This window comes from Protopterus annectens, chromosome 13.part0 (assembly GCF_019279795.1).
Source record: "Protopterus annectens isolate FY-2018-M chromosome 13.part0, PAN1.0, whole genome shotgun sequence".
Taxonomy (NCBI): Eukaryota; Metazoa; Chordata; order Ceratodontiformes; family Protopteridae; genus Protopterus; species Protopterus annectens.
The window spans coordinates 949,859,713-949,881,015 of record NC_056747.1 but is presented as its reverse complement, the minus strand read 5'-3'; the positions used below and the strand labels follow the sequence as shown (position 1 = coordinate 949,881,015).

Genomic DNA, 21,303 nt, shown 5'->3' with positions numbered 1-21,303 from the left:
ATAATATTACTTTAAAAGCAATTTCTCCATTGACCTATCTGAAACATGCAAATAAAAGCCTAGGTTAACGCTTTGTGAAAAAGATACAATGATTAAAAGGGCAACTATTTCTGCAAACATGCCAGTACACCACAGGGAGATGGTCTGTATTTCTGTATAGTAACTCTGCCTCTATGGCACAAACATGCAGGCGCGCATGCACACACGCACACACACACACACACACACACACACACACACACACACACACACACACACACACACACACACACACACAGAGCAAGTTAAGGAATACTGTATGCAAAATTGTTTTAGTGAGACATTGTGTCAAAAAGATAATTTAGTATGGAAAGGCTATTTATTAGTATGAGGAATGAGGGAAATATATGAAGAGGTGTGACTGAGAGAAATACCTTGCCTGATCCGATCCTGAGTGCTGAAATGCTTTTGAACATCTCCATTAGTGATGGACTGCCCATAAAAAGTACCATGTTCAAACACAATGTGCTCATGAGTGTACCTGATACCACAGCACATTGTGCTAGAAGTTTATGATTGACTTTTTGAGTCTTGTTATCACACCTAAGGTCATATGTTTTGGACACTGGGGTCAACAGTGGGGTTGAATTGTCAGCTGATCACTACCTGGTGGAGTGTTGGCTCATACAGCTGGGGTGAATGGAAAGGACTAGTAAAACAACCAAGGCAGATCTGGTACCATACAGGACTGTATTTAATAAAACTCCACAAATACAACAAAAAAATTAACAGAGCAAGAACAAAACACAAAAATACTGAGCGCTTTCACCCATCAAATCTGTGGGTATCTTCAGAGTAATAAAAACTTCACTATAATACACATCTGTTAAATAATGAAGTTAATCATACATAGCCAATCACTTTGCCATGTTTTTGTTGGTTAAGCAACGCCTCCATTGATACAATCAACACATACTAACAATGTTAAAAATGTTGTAAGATTAAGAGGGTTTAAAGCAAAGCTAATTCTAACTATAATTGTCTAACTGCTGTTACTTAAAAATAAAATAACCAAAATAATGATAATGGTGTGTAGGAGTACAATAATTAATTAACATAGGTATCATATAAATACAATTTTATACATGCTATATATAAATAATCTAAAATATTAAATGTAATAAATATATTGAATATGAATAAATATAAATAAACATAATAAATATATATGTTTGTATAAGACATTATATAAATGTACTACTAAATTATATAATAATAATCAGTAATAAAAAATATATATTAATTACTTTTCTTTAAATACAATATGACTTGTATTTCAAAATACTTGAAATTGAAATATGTTCATTAATGCCTGGTGTGCTACTGGCATTAAGTCTTAACTGCCACAGGCATTCTTTAACCTCTAGTAAATTATTATCATCACCTCCCTTGCTTGTGTTATGATGAATCCTGTCAATAACAAAAAATAAAAAGCTTTTAAAATCTTTGCATTTAATACTATGTGTATAAAAAGAATTGGTCACTTTTTTGTTTTTTATATCTCTATTATGTTCCATGATATGGCCTCTCAGCTTCCTGATAGTTTTTCCCACATAATAAGCTGGACGATAAACATGAGGCCAAATATACCACCATTTTTGTATTACAATTACAATAGCCTGGACATTTAATAGATCTACCGTAATTTTGTACTACTACTTACGGGCCATCATTCACGTATTTACATGTCCTACAAAGACCACATTTACTCATTTTTGAATTTTTATAAAGCTATTATTACTACTCTCCAAGTATTCTTTCAAGTTCTTACCTCTACTATAAGTAACCTTCGGGTAGTTGCCTAAAATATTCATAAGATCTGTCTTATTAGTGAATATACTGGCCCATGTCTCATTTAATATATTAACTATTGCAAAAGAAACTTCACTGTATGGTAATATAAAGCATCCTTTTTGTTCATAGTTTTATCAGTTTTTCCCAATGCAACATTTTCTTGTCCAAATTTTAAAATAGGTTTGTACGTAAGATTCTTTTTAGTCAATATTTCTTTTTTCAGTCCAGTAAGTAATTTTTGTGGGTAGCCTCTATCCAAAAACATATACATAAGTTTGTCAATTTCAATAGTGAATTTATTATCATCGCTTATAATACGGGATAACCTAACCATCTGACCTTTAACCAAATTCCTTTTTTGAAAATGAGGATGGCTACTACCATAATGTAAGAAAGAATTTGAGTAAGTTTTCTTCCTAAATATGTTTGATTCTATGCCATCCTCATTTATATGGAATAAAATATCCAAATATTCACAATCATTTTCATAACTTTTGTGTGTAAAAGTCAGAAAAGTAGATGTAGTCTCAAGAAATAATATAAAATCTAAAATTTCTTCCTTACTGCCTTTCCAAAAAATAATATATCATCCAGGAACCTGCAGTAAAGTACTATATTGGACCAGTACCTACAGGTAAAAATACTTTGTGTCTCCCATTGGGCCAACACTAAATTGGCATATATGGGTGCACATCTGGCACCCATAGCTATGCCTGCACGTTGACTAAAATATTCACCATCCATAAAAATATAGTTATTTGTTAACGCCATTTCCATCAACTCAATTATTAATTTACGTTTAACTGCGTGCATGCCACTAAATTTGGACAAACTAGCCTCAAACGTTGTCAGACCCAATTCATGTGGTATAACTGAAAATAAATGTACAATGTCTATAGTGACCACAATAGTATCCTTGTTAATAAAAGCTGCATGTTTTTTAATAACTTCAAGACAGTGCCAGGAATCTTTGAGGATGTGTGGAAAAAGTGACAGCGTGTCTTTACAATTAACGTCTATATAATGAGCCAAAGTTTCCAATTTTGAACCTTTTGCTGAAACAATTGGTCTAAAAGGAGGATTGTTAATACTTTTATGAATTTTGGGTATACCAAAAATGGAAGGGGTAATAGGAAACTCAACCATTAAATATTCATATTCATCCTTGTTAATCATACCATCCATTAAAAATTCATACAATTGCCAATCCACCTTAGTATAGGCCCTACACATCTCATATTTGGACACCTTCTCGTAAGTTTCACTGTCACTTAACATATTAGTCATTTTGTTTAAATAATCTATCCTTGACATCACCACAACACCCCCACCCTTGTCTGGTTTCATGACTCTGTATTGGTCAGTACTTGTCAATTCCCTTAAACAAAATCTCTCGGCTGTTGTTAAATTATCTTCCACTATCATAAATTTTTTTGAGGACTCTTCGAATTTGAACCTCACATAACATTTCAAATAAATGAATAATAGGATTCTGTAGGGGTATGAAAGTACTTGTTCTTTTTAGTCTAAAACAACTAGAGTCAGGTTTAATTCTGTTGTTATTGTTATTGGCAAAAAACATTTTGAGATTTAATAATCTTATAAACAATTTCAAGTTAATTAAAATTTTACCTATATCACACTTAAAACTAGGAACATATGTAAAACCCTTTTTAAGAAGTGTAATGTAGTCAAAACAAAATTCTGTATCTGTGTAATTATATAATGTAAACCCACCATCAACTACTATAGAACAGCAGTCTCTCTGTTGAGTTTTAGTTTTGTCCATGATGGTACTATAAACAATACTACTGTCAATATTTAAATCATCACAATTTCCAGTATCAAAGACATAGTCACCCTCATGTAATACTACTGTTGTCTCATTAATATTGTTGTCAAAACCTAGTACGGACCATTCATTAATGTTTTTGTTTAAACATGATGTGGACCATTCACTACCATCATATCTTTCACTTAATAATGTGATTGTGTCCTGTACCTTGTTACATTCCTGTATTGATTCTGCTGCTGATACTGACCCTGGTAACGGTCACATAATCGTTCTGACCTACTCAACACTGATTCTTCTAAAAAAACCTTGTCATTGTCCTTATTAGATTTACCATGGATATTTCTTGTATTGTAATTATATCTGTTGTACTGTTCTGTATTGTGTCTTTCTGAACTATCATATCCTTCTGTAGGGACAACCATTTCAACATGTGACTCAATAGACCATTTACTAAGTTTGAATTCTTTAAAATGTGTATATGCCTTGTTATTGGCATAATCATTACTGTCCCTATGAAGCTTATTATTTTTTATTTCCAACCCCTTGTTAATAAATCTATCCATGTCACTAACTATGTTGTCAAAACGATGTTTGTTAAATTCAAATAGCAAATCATTCCATATACTGTTATCCAAACTTATTAAAGTTTCATTCAATTTGCCAAGTTTAATATTGTTTCTAATAATTAAACTCATTAAGTCCATGCCAGTTCTGTCAAACAAATGTAAGAGTTCATTAAAAAGTTCTGTATTATACTCAAAACCAAAAGGAAGTTTGAATATACGTAACCCCTTTATCACTTGCTTTAACTCTAGAGACCTTTCAAGAAAAACATTGTCCATCTGCAACGACTTAAAAGTTTTAAGTACCTTTTCAAACTCCGATAGCTGTTTGTTTAAATTCCCCATGTCCTTGTTGTTGGATTTAACCACTGCCGAAAAACTGGGTGCTGATAATAAATCCCTAATATCTGTGAAGCATTTAAATGATGAAAAATTATCCTTGTTACCGTCCCTAGTGCCCATAAAAAGTACCATGTTCAAACACAATGTGCTCATGAGTGTACCTGATACCACAGCACATCGTGCTAGAAGTTGATGATTGACTTTTTGAGTCTTGTTATCACACCTAAGGTCATATGTTTTGGACACTGGGGTCAACAGTGGGGTTGAATTGTCAGCTGATCACTACCTGGTAGAGTGTTGGCTCATACAGCTGGGGTGAATGGAGAGGACTGTCAAACTTCAAACCAAAATGTATAGTGAAGCTGTCTTGTGAACACTTAGCAATGCTTCTCTACAACTTTAACTGCTACCTCTACAACAGTTTCTCCCACTATACATTAAGAGGTCAGGGACATAGAGTCTGTATGGACTCTGTTCAAGACCTCAACATCTGAGGCAGTGGCAAGGAGATGGGCCAAATGGTGGCTGAGTCTTGTAATACTGGTAAACCTAAAGCCTCCTGGTAGACATCAGCAGGGAGGACAGCTATTAGGCTTTTCATTCAAAGCTAGCAGGAATGGGGATCCCTGGATTTGAGGGATATATACAGACAGGTCAAGAAGGTAGCAGCTATAGACAATACCTAACTGAAGACTCAGGTATGCAAGGAGTTTGGTGACATCATGGAGAATGACACTCAGATGACCCCCAAGGAGGTTTAGGTGGAAAATCATCTAGCCACTCAGATGTGGGGGTAGGAAGACAATTTCCAGATTGTTCTTTATCAAGGGTAGAAAAATGCTAACCTCGACTGGGGGCACTGTCACAGGCAGAATGAACACTCTATAGAACTCCTGAAAGACGTGAGTATGCCTTCCCCTAATAAGGCAATGCCAGAAATAGCTGTTGAGACTGGTTCTATTTCCATAGATGAAGTCACTGTGATAATTAAACAGCTCCTCTATGACAAGGCTACATGACTGGATGACACCTCACTGTAAATGTTGAAGGAACTGGAAATTGTCAGGGTGTCATGGTTTATATACCTTTTCAGTGTTGCACAGAAACCAGGGATAGTACCTCTGAACTGGAAGACTAGGGTACTAATCCTTATTATCAGAAAATGGAACAGAAAAGTAAGTTCCAGTTACTGTGTGATCACGCACTTCACCCTCTGTGGGAAGCCCTATGCCACTCTGCCAGAGAGGCGACTATATTTATCAATCTCTGATTCAGGCGCATCAATGTGAGTTCTGTCTTGGCCATGAGACAGTATACCAACTACTTATGTGTTTGCATAGATTTTGGAGGGACTGAGGAAATTTCCCAATTCTGACTACCAGTGTTCTGTGAACCTGGAGAAGGTATATGACTGCAGGTCCTGGAAAAGTCTAGTGAAGGTTCTGTAACAATGTGAAACTTCAGCTCTGCTGCTGCATGCCATTTGGCCCCTCTATTACATTACTGTAAGAAAAAAGAAGAGAAAGACAAAAGTTGACTACATGGCTCAAGTTGTGGATTTACAATGCCAGCTGGATGAGAATTTAATACACAATGAAAACAGTGGAATTAATAAGACTAATAGTGATGATCTATCCTTCGTAACAACTGATAGAGCAGAAATGACTGTATTAGAAGCTGAAGATTCTTCAGAGATGGTCAGCAAAGATATTCTTGTAATTGAAGATTCAGTTATGAACTGATACTTATATTTGCAGAGATGATAATGAACATCGAGTCGTGTTATGCTTGCCAAGAGCAAAAATAGAAGATGTGAAACAAGCCTTGGAACGCCTTAATGTAAGGAAGTATGGATCTGTTTTTACTCATGTTGGTACAAATTATGTCACCAACAAAGATTCTCTGACTGTTAGTCGGGAACTGACAGCCCTCCTAGATAGTATAGCTTGTATTGGTGTTAGGACATATTTTTCACAAATCACCTATAGAAAGGATAGTCAGGTCACTGTGAATGAAAAGATTTTTTGGGTAAATACTTACATGGAAAAAATGTCCCGTTTTAAAAAATGGAAATGTGTAGAGCATCCAAGCCTTCTTTTGGGCACACATGTTCAGACAGAATGGTGTGCATCTGTCTAGATCAGGGAAGAGAATTTTTGCAGCAGACATTTTGCAATATTTGCAAACACTAGCCAGGATTTTTGCCAGGTCAAAAATGTAACAATTCACAGATAGCAACATTTGATGCATCTCTGATGGTTGTTAATGCTAGGAGCATTAATAATAAAGTTTTTTTTATTAGAAAATTTGCTACATTCCCAAGATTGATGTTGTTATAGTTTGTGAAACATGGTTAAAGAACAATAACTGGAAACCAGTTCTGTCAGGGTATAAATGTTTTTACTGTAACAGGCATTCTAACAAAAATCAGGTGGAGGTGTTATGATAGGGATTAAAGATAGCTATGAGACTTGTGATTATTACATGTTCAATGATAACACCAATACTATAGACTGTGTAAGTGTGACAAAAACGACAACCCTGGAACATATAACAATTGTTGCAGTGTACAGACGACCTAGAGGAATTCATACATTTCTTATATGAAACACAGGAGGGAAGAATAATATTAGCTGGGGACTTAAATTTACCAGAAACAGACTGGAATAATATTGATTCAACAACGTTAGTAAAGAAATTATTCACAGATTATATTCAGGAACAACAAATGCTTCAGAATGTAAAAAACACTACCAGGGGATGGAATATACTAGATATTGTTTGTGTTCCCAAAAAAATTACTGTAACTTCAAGTCAAGTTTTACCACCATTGATGTGCAGTAATCACGGGGTCATAAAGGTTAATTTGTTGCTAGATAATTCTGCCAAACTGAAATTTAAGGAAATGCACAAAAGGTTAATTACAGATAATAGGGAAGCAAAACAGTTATTATATAAAACTAACTGGAGTGAGGTGTTCAGTGGAAAAACTGCAGATGGAATATGGAAAGTTTTGAAAGATAAATTGTTTGAGTGCAAAAAGTAAAAAACAATGTTTAACATCAGGATCTAAGCATGCAACATCAGGGGGGTATATTTCCATAAGAACAAGATACCTGATTAAGGTGAGAGACAAACAATATAAAAAATGGAAGACAGGTCAAACTACAACCTTGAAAACTGAAATAAATGAGCTGGACAAACAGATTAAGCATAGAGTTAGACAAGATCAAGAAAAATTTGAAGAAAATTTATATAAAGATATGGAGCATAATAGGAAACCTTTTTATAGATACATAAGACGTGGAAGGAGTAAAAATACACAAATTGATAAACTGTGTGCAGATTCTAAAATTTATTCTCAGACACAACAGATTATAGATATATTTACAAAATCTTATGCAAAACAGTTTGGCTCCACAAAAGGGGTGGTAAATTGTCCTAGTGACATCCAGGTAACCCCAGATACTGGAATCAAATTAGATTATATTGAAAAAGAACTATGCAAACTGGATCCAAACAAAGTGCAGGGAGTAGATGGAATAAGTAACAATGACCTAAGAACACTTAAGCAAGAACTTACACTGCCATTACATCTATTATTCACAAGGTCATATAAATATGGGGAGAATCCTCAAGATTGGAGACATGCACTTATTAAACCTGTCTTTAACGGAAAGGGAAGTAGGACAAACCCAGAATCATATCTACCCTTAAGCCTACTTTCATGTTGTGGAAAAATAATGGAGAAGGTAATACTGGATAAGTTATTGTCTGAACTGGATAGGTTGGGACTTGAAACCATATATTAGCATGCATATGTTGAAAATAGATCTATTACCACCTGTAACATGATGTTCTACAACAATATAACAACAGCTACAAATGAAAAAATGTGCTGTGATGTGATTTATATAGATTTAACTTCAGCATTTGACAGGGTCACACACAAAACACTGATCAATAAATCAGTACAACTAGGTGTCGATGTACTGTTGATAAGATGGATAGTTGCATGGCTTACAAATAGGACATGGCAAGTATCACACACCAACTGGACAGGTGAAATCCTTGGTTACAGTCAAGGTGTCCCACAGGGCTCTGTACTAGGCCCTTACTTGTTTAGATTGTATCTTTCAGACCTTACTTTTTCATCTGAGGTATTCTACAGTCTATATGCTGATGACCTGAAATTGGGTAAACTGATTACAAGTGTTACAGATAAGACATGTCTGCAAAATAATTTGACTAAATTGACCATTTGGGCACAGGAGAATAATATGTGGATAAATACATCAAAAACTAAGCATATGAGATTTGGGAGACATAAACTGAAAGGTGAATATTTAATACAGCACACAGTGATTGAAACTGTAGACTCATTTAAGGACCTGGGTATATGGGTACATTCAGCTATGAGTTTTTCTAATCATAACAACAAATTGGCTAATGATAGTTATAGAAATACAGGTTGTATAAAAAGATTTATAAAGTCTAGCAAATCAAACATAATGAAGTCATTGTTTGTTAGTTACATTAGACCCAAACTGAGTATGGAATAACAATATAGAAACCCTATAGAAAAACAAGCATGAATAAACTGGAAAGAGTACAACGGAAATATACTAAGGGCATTCATGGATATTTAAGAGGAGATCTTATTCAGGTATATAGGGCATTTAGGGACAACTACCTCTGGGAATGTTTGGGGTTATCAAAAATTACTAGAGAATCATCCGATAACCTATGTAGAATATTCTATAGGACATTGATGATCCCAAAAAGGTTTATAGAAAATTGGGAAACATAGCAAAAGGAATAGAAACACCACCAAAAAAAACCCAGAAGAAATAGACATGTTTTGAAGACATATTTATGAAGACCTTGTGGAACATAACACAGATGCTGAATAGATAGAAGTAAAAAAAGCTGTAAAAAGTTTAACTATACAGGATATGAAATGGGATGCATTAACGGCCAGAGAAACAAACAAAATTAAGAAAAGCTCCTAATTGGAAAACCCCGGGACAAGATGCGGTACATAACGTCTGGCTAAAATTATTAACATCTTTACACAAAGATTAAGCCCCGAGTAAGAACTACTTATATGTGAACCCCAAACAGACACCAAACTGGTTAACAACAGGAAAAAACCCTCCTTAAGAGTGAACCTGCAAGCCTTCCTAAAAACTATAGAAGAATTAACTTGCTTTCTGACAATGTATAAACTAAATACTGGAACTGATGCCAATAGAGTTTATAGCCATTTAGAAGAAAACTCAATCATGGCAATAGAAAGAAAGGGTAACAAAAGAATGTCCTATGAAGCTAAGGACAACATATTGTTAAAGTCATAATGCAGAATTGTAAAAAGTGGAAAAATCTAAGTATGACAGGAATAGAATTACAAAAAAGCATGAGACAGCATCCCTCATTCATGAATAAAGGAGTGCTTAAAGACGCATAAAATACACCCCACATTGATCAATTACATTACAGTGATCATGAAACAGTGGCAAACCACTTTACTGCTAAGCCATAACAAAAGGGCAATTTATTAACCCAGGGATAAAAAATTCAAAGGGGGGCATTCCAGGGTAACTCTTTGTCATCACTGCTCTTTTGTCTTGCCCTTAACCCATTAAGCTGTCTACTTAACAGATTAGATAATGGTTACAATCTGGCTTCTAGTAAACAACAAAGGGCAAATAACTCTCATCTTCTTTTTGAGAATGATTTAAAACTATATAGTTCATCGGATGAGGAGCTGAGAGCACAACTGGTCAAAACTTTCTCAGATGACATAAAAATGTTATTTGGTCTTGATAAATGTGCAAAAGCAACATTTAAAGCAGGAAAGCTGCAGCTCCTTTTAAATATACTGAAATCTCTTTCACTCGAACCTCTAGCCATAAATTGGTTCAAATCTTACTTAAACAATAGACAGCAGGCTGTACTATGGCACAATAAACTATCTAATCACCTTCCCATTTCCCTTGGTGTTCCTCAGGGCTCCATATTAGGCCCACTCCTATTTTCCATTTTTATTAATGACCTTCACTCAGCAATTCCACACGCCACCTGTATTCAATACGCAGACGACTCTACAATAATTTTTTCAGCCACTACTCCAACTGAACTACAGTCCCTTACCCAAAAAGCATTCAATACAGTAGAACAATGTTTTTTAAACTGCTGCCTCCTCCTAAACCCCCCAAAAACTAAACTTTTACTTTTCACTCCAACCCGAAAGTCCACCACAATAAATTTCACACTCATATCTAATAATGGCACTCTCATATCTCCCGACCCAGCCACTAATCTCTTAGGAATAACAACAGATAACAACCTTAACTTCGATACTCATATAAACAGCGCAATAAAATCAGTCAACAAAAAATTGGGATCCTTCTATAGAATCAAACCCTTTCTTACACCAGTAGCTAGGACCACTATAGCCAGAACTCACTTAATCTCCACTCTGCTCTATGCTTCACCTATATACACTAATCTTTATAAAAACAACCTCAACAAACTGGCAATCTCCTATAATAATATTGCTAGATTTGCCACTGGCTCTCCTTTTAGAACTCATCACTGTCTTAATCTAAAGCAACTAGGATGGCTATAGTTTCTAAACCAGCTTCAATTTCACCAGCTTGCTATAGCCCATAACACCCTGTATCAACCCACCAACACTCTAATACTCACTAGCCTCATTACCCCTTACAACAATCTTAAGAATTTACGCTCCTCAAACAAACTGCTGATCAATACTTGCAGATCCAACAACTTGGCAGGAAACTCTATGTTCTCTAATACTGTTGGAAAGCACTGGAATCTATTACCCACTGAACTCGTAACTCTGTCTTCACTAACACCTTTTAAACAGAATCTAAAACTATTTCTCAATACACACTGGCTATGCCCCTGTACTAACCCTGACTAACTTTCTTCCTCTACACTAATGAATACTCTTCACCTTTATAGACTTATCCTTAATGAACCAATAGACCATGTTATTGCAATTTAAATATATGTATACATGTATATAGTAACATCTCTTGTACATTACCTTTTACTGTTTGTGTTATGCTCACGATGAGTATTTTATTTTTTATTAACAATAGCTGTTTTTTACGCTTGGACTGTTGCAACTTTTTATATTGTATTTTGTATGTGTCTTGCAGCTTTTCTCCCAGGGCCTCTACTGAAAATGGACCTGTATCCAGTCAGACTAGCCCGGTCAACAAATGTAAAATAAATAAAATAAATAAATATCAGCCTGGGACAGGAATGTGATATACAGGAACTTGAGCAGGAGGAAGTGTATAAATATTTGAGATATGATGAAGGATCAACAATAAAACATGAACAAATGTGAACAAAGCTCAGTAAGGAATATTTTAGATGACTAAAATTAATACTGAAAACAGCCCTTGCATCTAAAAACAAGGTCCAAGGTACAAACCAATTTGCTCTTCCTCTTCCAACTTAAAGTTTTGGTGTGACTGTCTTGCCCCGAAAGGTACTGAATCAGTTAGACAGGAAAACAAGAAAAATGTTGCATGCTTATCATAACATAAATATAAATCAGTGCATACCAAGATTATACATTCCTCATTTTGAAGGAGGTATGGGTCTCCTTGAAACTGATTACATGTACAGAATTGCAATCGTAGGACTGCATACATATCTGCTGACCTCACAAGATCCAAACATAGTGAACATTTTAAGACATGAAGAAAACAAGTCTAACATGACTTCCCTGGTTAGTTTAGCAGAAGCATACTGGTGTCAAGCAGGACTGGAAATAAAACCGGAAGTAGACAAAAATAACGAAGCAACTGAATGTGCCAAAAAATAAAGAAGGCAAGAAATGTGGAAAAGACATAAAATTGTTGCAAGTACAGAAAACTCCTGGAACAACCTCATGCCAATCAGGCTCTGACACAGCAATGGTTAGGGAGAGATGAATTTAAAATAAAAGATGAAAGGTTAATATTATAGGTTCATACTAGGCTATCTGCCCTAGGGCATTTATAAGCCTAGCCAGAATGTGTTTGGCTTTCACCACCCATTTTAAATTTATTTTGCTATGCCCTTTTTCGAGGTTAGTATACTGTGCCTCTGTCTAACAGTGACACAGAAGTGATACCCGGGGTAAACCTACGATCTCCCATCCACTCATCAAGATTCCTCTTGAAGAGAGTCAATGAGGGACTCTGCCTAACCTGGACTGGGATTTTATTCGAGTGAAGGGAGCCTCTGGGTTATGAATCTGTCCCTCCAGCATGTCCTATTTATTTCAGTGCTGAGGTTCAAGTCTCGAGCGTAGCTCGATGGGATTTGGATTTTCTGAGGTGCAGCATGTCCATTAATTCCGGGTTGGACATGGCTTTATATGTCAGGCATAGATCGCCTCTGAACAGGCGGTATGCCACTGAGTAGAGCTGGAGTTTCTTTAACCGGGCAGCATATGGCATCTGTTTGAGCCCTTTGATCCTCTTGGTGAGGTACTTTTGGGGTCTTTCCAGTTGCTGCAGGTGTCTGGTAAGGTACATCCCAAAAGGGGCATTGTACTCAATTATGGGCCTGATGAGGGATGAGTAAACAGGCATGATGACCTCCCCTGATCTAGATGTGAATCCCTTCATGATTAGGTGGACTATATAAAATGTTTTTCTAACCACTTTGGCCACGTGGTTGTCAAATGAGAGATTGCTATCAACTTGGGTCCCCAGGTCCCTAATTACTTCTTCTGTACTTAATGGATTACCACCTATGTGGTAATTTGTGGGCACTTTGTTTTTGCCAAAGGGGATGACTATACACTTTTTGGCATTTAGCTTGAGGCCATGGCTCTGGCACCAGTTGTCTGTTTCTATGAGGCCCTTTTGGAGGATGCTTGTGTCGGCTGGAGAGTTGATTATGGCACCCAGGTTGCAGTCATCTGCCAACTTGGTCAGCCACAGTCCTTCCGTGTTGGCCTGTACCTCCGAGAAATATATACCGAACAAGAGAGGTCCCAGGACTGAGCCTTGTGGGACACCACTTGTAACTGGTTTGGAGTCTGACATGGCTCCAGCAATTCTAACCATGTGGGTTCTGTCCTTGAGCCAGTTTGCAATCCATCTAGTGACATAGGGGTTTATATTTAAGCTGGTGAGCTTATCTATAATGCCCGAGTGGGGTATTGTATCAAAGGCTTTGCGAGGTCCAGGTAGGCTGTGTGGACCACCTTCCCTCGTCAATGGCCTTGGTGACTGTTTCAAAGAAATCATCCAGGTTTAAGAGGCAGGATCTGCCCTTAACAAAGCCGAACTGGGTAGGATCCAGTGTCTGTAGGTCCCCAATATCTTTATTTATGAGGTCCATGATGATCCTTTCCATAGCTTTGCAGACCAAGCTAGTCAGGCTTATGGGGCGATAGTTTCCAGGATCCGTTGAGGCACCACCTTTATGGAGAGGGACCACTGCTGCTGTACGCCACTCTTTGGGCACAAATCCTGTAGTAAGGCTGAGATTGAACAGTAGTTTTATGTTTGGGTTTAGCTCTTCTTGGAGTTCATGTAGATCGCAGCCGGGACACCGTCTGGTCCCATTGATGCTGTGTTTTTGCTTTGGAGAGGGCGGCTCTTACCTGAGCATCTGAGATGTCAGGGGGGCAGCACTCTGCTGGGATAGATATTTGCCCTTTTGGTGGGGGGGGGGGGGGAGTTTGCGCTGAACCTGTCAGCTAGGATGTTGGCAATGTCTGTGGGTTCAGTGTATTTTTTGTCATTTTGGACTAATTCTGAGCATATCTGGGAATTACCACCCAGGATCCTAACATAACTAAAGAAAGCCTTGTAATTATCCTTAGTGTCCTGGTGGCCAAGGAGAGTGAATTACGTACACATTTGTTTACAAAGTCCATTGAGCATGTGGGAGAAACAGACCAATGCAGGGTCTGTAAAACAGAACTGGTACACTCTCCCATGTTGTTGCTGGGTGCTACCCTAATGACAGAAGGCCTGTACACTGAAAGACATAATAATGTGAAAGACTGTTGCATTGGGGATTATGCAAACATAGCCAAGAAGCACTGGAAGCATGAGCTATAAAGTATTATAGAGAAAGATGAAGTTTATATCACATGGGATCACCCATTACCAACAATTCAAAATATAGATGTGAGAAAATCAGACATAGTTGTCCATAAAAACAAGACAAAAGTAGCAATGATCATTGAAATTGCTACACCCAATGGCACAGTGTCTTACAGATAGGCACACCAGGATTTGCAAGCAAAAACGACAGCAATCTGGAAGAACGATACCCAGACAGTCCCAGTAGTAGTATGAGCAATAGGTCTCATAAAAAGAACTTACAGTCATATTCTGATATGTTACCCATACATGTAACTCCGTATGAATTGCAGAAGTCAATTCTGGGCACACTGTAGGTGCTGCGAAGAGCACTTTTGGCTAACACCAAAGACTGAAACAATATTAATTTATTTATTCATTTCACGATCATACTTTGACTTACGAATGGGGCCCATTCTCGTCATGGTATTAGAAACCCAAAAGATATGGAGAAATTAAACCCACCTATTATTTTAAAATGTACTCAACTATCAAAATGCTTCACATACATTCTCTGGAAGGGGTTGTTTTGCAAGTACATTACTCACAGGTAAGCATGTTTTGTACAGCTACGTACAGTAAAAAACTGTACTAAATATTTTGTGGTCTTTGTGTCATAATGTTTCTGACTCAATATGTTCAAAAAATGTACTCTACATGCTTAGCTACATCCTTAAAAAAAAGCACAAGAAAGACAAATAAAATATACTTATTTCAGGAACCACAACAAGACCCATTTAAATATTGCAAAAAATAAAATCGCAACATACCCCAGGTTAATATTTTAGAAAATATATAATACACATGACAGGTACAACTACCGCCGCTGTCACGTGCCACACACTGCGGTATTCCAAATCCAGCCATTTCACACGACAGTATCCCAACGCCAGGAAAGTAACCTATACGCATGCGTATACCGTCTACGTCACGCCAAAGTGCGTGCAAGAGGCGGAGTGTCCATCATCTGATGTGGGTGAGTTCAAAGGGGTAAAGCTCTCTGGACAGGTGAGGAAATGAATTAAGTATTTGTGTATTCTGAGATTATAAGCGTTATATGATTTTATAAGATATTACTATAGTAGGATTTTCGAGCGTGTCTAGTTTTGGTAGTTGTTTATTTCCCATTAACTGTGCATTTTTCTTATTTCTGGTTGGGTGATGGCTGTAGGAGTGTTGCTGTCAATTCACTTGAATTCAACCACTGTAAATACATTATTCATTTAGGATTCCTAGTGTTTATTTATTAAATGCAATGACATTCTAATATTGTATACTGGTGATAGTTCTGTTGTTGTCACCGGTGTTTCTATAAATAGTTCGTATACATCAATATTGTAGCTGATTTTTTTGTGAATGTATTGTCTGAAGAAGCCAAACGAATTTGTGCCTTATTTGTACAGGGAAGGTGTAACTATTTCTATGGTTGCATGTTTTGATATTTAGTCATTGTGTTATTAGTCTGACAGTGTATCATTTGTCATATAGACGGGCCTTTGTGATCACAGATGACATTTTACCGTATGCTGTTTTACTGAACAGCAAACATAATTCTTTATAAAACATCAGATTCATTATTCAGTTTCTGTTTTCACAGCAGGTCTTGAGGTTTGGTGTCTATGAGAAAAAAGGGCAGAAACAGCTGAGGACAGGTGAGAAAACGAACAATTAAAGGATTGGGGCCAGTAGGCGATAAGACGTAGAGTACTTCGAGATGCCTTGCTAGTTTGCATTCATATTTTCTGGAATCTCTGGCAAGAGCTGTGCTGTTTACTTGGAAACAAGAGATATGCTACAGGACTGCAAATTGTTGATTTTAGTTCTTTTGCGTAAAGCTGAGTTCTGGATGGGAGCTGTACTAATATAGGTATTTGTGCCACTTCTATCTCAGGGAATATTAAGGAAGGAATGTTGTTGGGTAGGCTGGTGGAATGACCTGATGTTAATTTTGCTGTAAATGCCCAGTAGCATTATGACTTTGGCTGCTATAGCCAGAGTCCCATTTTTTTTGTGAAATTCTTTAACAATCTGTAGTTGTGTCAGTGCTGAGGTGGTGGTACACCTGGACCTCAACCAGGTCTTAGACCTCTGGCACCGGGTCAGAATGTCATTGGTTCAGTTCATAGGTTATTACTAGGATGACTACCCTGAATGGGCTAGTTTAGTTATACTTTCCAAATATATTTTGATAAGTTTTGGCATCACTCATTTTACTGGGTGTATATTTTGGGTATGGGTGATTGATCATGGTGCTGGGGAAAGAGGAACTGTTTAGCAGAAAGTAGGTAACCAGTGGAGTGTGTAAGGGTTCAGTGCTGGGAATGGTTCAGTTTCACATTATTTCTCTCAGTATTGTGTAAATAGTAAAGTCATTGCCATTAGTTTAGAATATTGGAACTTGTCAGTGCATTTTTTTGGCTCTCAGAATGTTAGAAGTGGAATAGTTTGACATCAGGTGCTGCCGTAACATTACGACTGATTTTGATGGTTTTTATTAAGTTCCATTTCTAACAGGGGCTTTCACCTCTTTAACGCTTTCCCACTGTCCATCTTAATTTAAAAAAAGGATACTTTTTGGGAGTTAAAAGGGGTAACAACCCACCTTAAAAATGCAAGCATAGTCACTTCTTTTACCACTAAGCTCCCAAACCTCACTATAGCTCTGACAGCAGTACAGTACAGGAACTTGCACTTACGGAGAATACAAGATCTTGTGTAATGATCTTGCGTGGTTTTGTGGACCCACAGTTGTTCACGATCAAGTATTCTACATAATTCCTCCATTATTTTGGTCCCTAATAGTGCATATCCCTCCTTTGATCTCTGCTGTGCGACTTTCTTTAAAAATGTTTTAGGAAATGGATGCTCTACATTTTTAGCTTGATGATATGGGGAGTGGGGTTGAACCGGAAAGATGGAGAAGGGCACTTGGGTGACGTGATTCATGATGGACTTAAGGAGGTAATATTTTACTGTAAGGATGATGATGATGCAGTATAATGGATTTTCAAAGCTGTCCTAAGGTGTAAATCAAAGGAATGATTTTGGAATGATTATACAAATGAAAGCAGTGATGGCATAGAGAAGGGGCAGCTATACATGGTGTAACTGCAGTGTCTTGGCATATATAATTAGTAGTATGTATTTTTCCATCTAAAGTCTTATTTTAATAAGTATGGTGTCATTTTTACTTTTATCTGTCACTTTTTTAAGTGATATACTGTGCGGATTCCTACTGTAGTGCCCATAGTGATATTCTTACTTCTTTGTACCTGCAATTATCATTCTTTGAGGCAACTTAATACATCATTTAGCATGATTACTGTACAAACTTTAAGGATTTTTAGTCACATTTTATGCTAAATGAGTGTCATTTGTGGAATGTGCATTAACTTGGAAATGTGTTTGTACTTTGGGGCTTATTTTTTTCTTTGCAGATTACCATGCTCTAGTGCAGTTGAGCATCTGATGTTAATTTTCTATTTAACTTTGTTGCTTCTTGACTTCTTTGTTTACCCTGTTGTGGGCAATAGTCTGGGTAACAAGAATAGTTGCTATCATGTTACAGGTGTTAAACAACATCTTTGCCCCCAGAATGAAGTTGTTGTGGCCAGCAAACTGGTTTGGACTGATTGAGCCCACTGCTGCTATGAGGTGGATACTTTCCTTTTTATTTAACGCAGTCCAGTGCATTTTCTTTGGTTTCTACTGGCAACGCTATTACAGCCTACATGTGAAGATTTTTGCCCTCACCCATTTATTTCTTTTCGAGGAAAGTGAGCTGTCCAAAAGCATTCATTTTCACCCTTCTCTAAGTGACCCTTTGGTATCTTTGCCTTTTCTTGAGTCTGGTTTTCTGCAGTAATAGGCAGAAACCTTGCCCCTTCTTGCCTTGGGCCAATAGCCTGCTTACATTTTGTTTTTGTGTTTTGGTTTTGTACATTATTTTGTTTTTCTTCTTTTTGCCCTGATGCACTTTTTGAAGTAGTGTAAGTATACTTAGAGTTTAGTGATGGATACTAGCACAGCTGAGCTTCCTAATCTGCCACTTGCCCATTACTTTTTATTTTTGCATTTCTATGAAGCCACTTTGTCTTCATTCTGACCCATTGTTTTCCTTGGTTAGCTATTGCCATATTATATTTTTGGAAATAGTCAAGCTTAAGTGGGCTGTCATCCATGAGTGAGTCAGTATTATTTTTGCCTATGCCTTCCTAGAACTCCCCATCAAGGTCCTCTTGCACTATTATTGTGTGCTGTTGTACCACACTCATAATTGCAAACTGTCTGCTAGTATTTTTCCCATTCATTTGAGGAAGGGCTTGAGCTCCCTACATTTTATTTTATTTCCAGTATGGATGCTGCTGCAACATGTTGGGCATTCTTCACTGTCAGATGCAACTGTAGCCTAGAAATTCCCATGCTCCCAAATTGACGAGTTGGCATTTTTGCTCATTTGTTTCAGTTTCCTCAGTGGAGTGTTCTGGAAGTGGGTCCAGTATTTGAATCTGAGTTTGTTTAGTCTCAGCCAGGGCTTTATTCCTCTGGCCTGTGGAATGAATATCTTCAATCAGTTATATTTTATAATTGATAAGTTACAGTTGATTGTAAACCATTGCTCTGTTTTTAGTTTGTTGTTGTGTCCTTCGGCTTTTCCCGGTTAGGGGTCGCCACAGCGGAACTCCGGTCCTCCAATGATTGGTAGTTGATTTTTACGTGCCGAGTTACCAGCCCTGACGCACAACCTTCAACGAAGGTATGCCCATTCACGCATGTCTCCACACAGAAGACGCTCTAGATGAGAATCGAACCGGACAGCGTCTTATTGTGAGGCGATCTGTCTAAAATCACTGTATGTCTGTAGCTTGTATTTTTGAATATTGTCAATGGTTTGATTTTTCAGCTTAGTCCTGTACTTCTTTGAGCATTTGCAATTCTCTGTGTGAAAAATGCATATGTTTTTATCCATTCTTGTTTCTCCAAAACCTCAACATTAGGAATGTGAATACACACCTGGTGAGTGATACTGCCTGTCTCCCCTTTTTATTTAGTGGTCATTGACAATATGACTTATGGCAGTGAAGGACTGTGGTCTGGAGCTAACTTTCTCAGCTCTTTTGTACTAACAGCAAGTAAAGTACAATGTCTGATTTCTCTGGCATGCTTCAAGCTCCAGAAAAAAGACTAGTTGGTGTTCCTTTCTTCTTTACATATATGATTTTGTATTAAGTTTTTTATACTTACTTACAAGTAAGAGAAACTTCTACCTTAGTTTGTGTTTTGTCTGTAGTTGTACTGCATTGGCAATCTGATACCCCAGGACAGCTAATTGCACCTGTAGTGACATTGTATTTGTTTTCCAGCAGTTAAGAGGTGGCACAGGAGTATGAGTAACTAAGTTACTTTGAACTGGGGCTTGCAAGGTAATTTGCAGATCTTATGCAATGCTTTTTACTGTTGATTTTTACCTGGCTGTAGTTAAAAGTTTTATTTTTTGATGGATATTTCTTTGCTTTTATTTGTTAAGTCTTTGATCATGCCTCGTTTTTTTTTCTCTTTTGTATCCATGAGTTTAGTCCAAACTGACTGGCTTAGTGCCTTTGAGTGACTTCTCTGTCTGTATTAATTGGCATCTGTTGTTTTTATTTGGGAATTCCTTTAGATTAGATTACAAATAAAAGCAGGCTTGTTCATGTTACCTCTGCTACCCATACTTTTAGATTTTCCTTGACTATGGTGTCCTGGCTTGATGATTCAGATACTAACTGGTGGGGGAGCTGGGCTCCTAGTTCTATCACAGCCTGGTTTACATCACGTTGACGCTCCCCTGGGTGGCTTCCCCTGATGTTGAACTGGTACACTGTAGACCACCACTTGGGTAGTCTGTCCTCTGTATCAATTCCCTCATGGAGATTAGTGCTTGCTGAATTCTTGGGGGGGGGGGGGGTGTTGTAGGTTTATGCCTGCAGTTCAGGATCTCTTTGCCTTTGATGTGTACATCTGGTCTTATCTCATTGCTCACGAACCTGTGTTGGACCAAGAGCTTTGTTCCCTTCATAGGACTTTGTGAAGGCTGGATCTCCATCTGCTCAGTTCTTGCTTCTGTACCATTCTTGCTCTCTGTCAGACAATCTTAAATTGGATCAATGTCATCTTATGGACCAGTATGAGGTCTTCTTAAGAATGAAGAACATTTCTGTTCACTATGAGCTTGCATGTAGCGTGTCAACTGACCATTATAGAATGTTTTTGAAGGCTAAACAGCTCAGCCTGTCTTAACATCCTGAGGTCTTTTTTTTGTCTGATGAATGTGAACTTACAGCTCAGTCCCTCACAGCCAGTATTGTTCCTGTTGGTATGGTGTTGTGCCTGCGGTGCTCCTTTGAAGAAGTCCATGGTTGTGCTTGAGGTGCTCTTTGAAGAAGTCCATGGTTGTGCTTGAGGTGCTCTTTGAAGAAGTCCATGGTCTGTCTTGCAGTACTGTCTCCTTTTGTTCCAAGCTTGATTTTTCCAGATCACAGTGAATTTGTTTCCTTGTTTTCTTGTATGTGTGAGACATCCTGCAGGTTGGACATTTTATACCATGCTTCAAGGTCCTGTCTCCTGCAGTATACAAGAACTTATCCTCTTTGGAGTTTGG

At 37.4% G+C, this 21,303-nt stretch overlaps 1 protein-coding gene and 1 long non-coding RNA gene across 2 annotated transcripts in view; one reads left to right on the top strand and one right to left on the bottom strand.

The window, feature by feature from the left end:
• Nucleotides 1-15,522, bottom strand: part of LOC122787810 — a 42,994-nt gene extending 27,472 nt beyond the window's left edge. The window contains exon 1 of the long non-coding RNA XR_006362602.1: nt 15,434-15,522. This is a non-coding gene — a long non-coding RNA (uncharacterized LOC122787810). The remainder of the gene's footprint in view (nt 1-15,433) is intronic.
• A 91-nt stretch (nt 15,523-15,613) lies between these two features.
• The window catches only part of ATP6V0A1 (ATPase H+ transporting V0 subunit a1), a 1,075,307-nt gene continuing 1,069,617 nt past the window's right edge, over nt 15,614-21,303 (top strand). The window contains exon 1 of the mRNA XM_044054711.1: nt 15,614-15,671. The gene's annotated coding sequence lies outside the window, so the exon portion shown is untranslated. The remainder of the gene's footprint in view (nt 15,672-21,303) is intronic.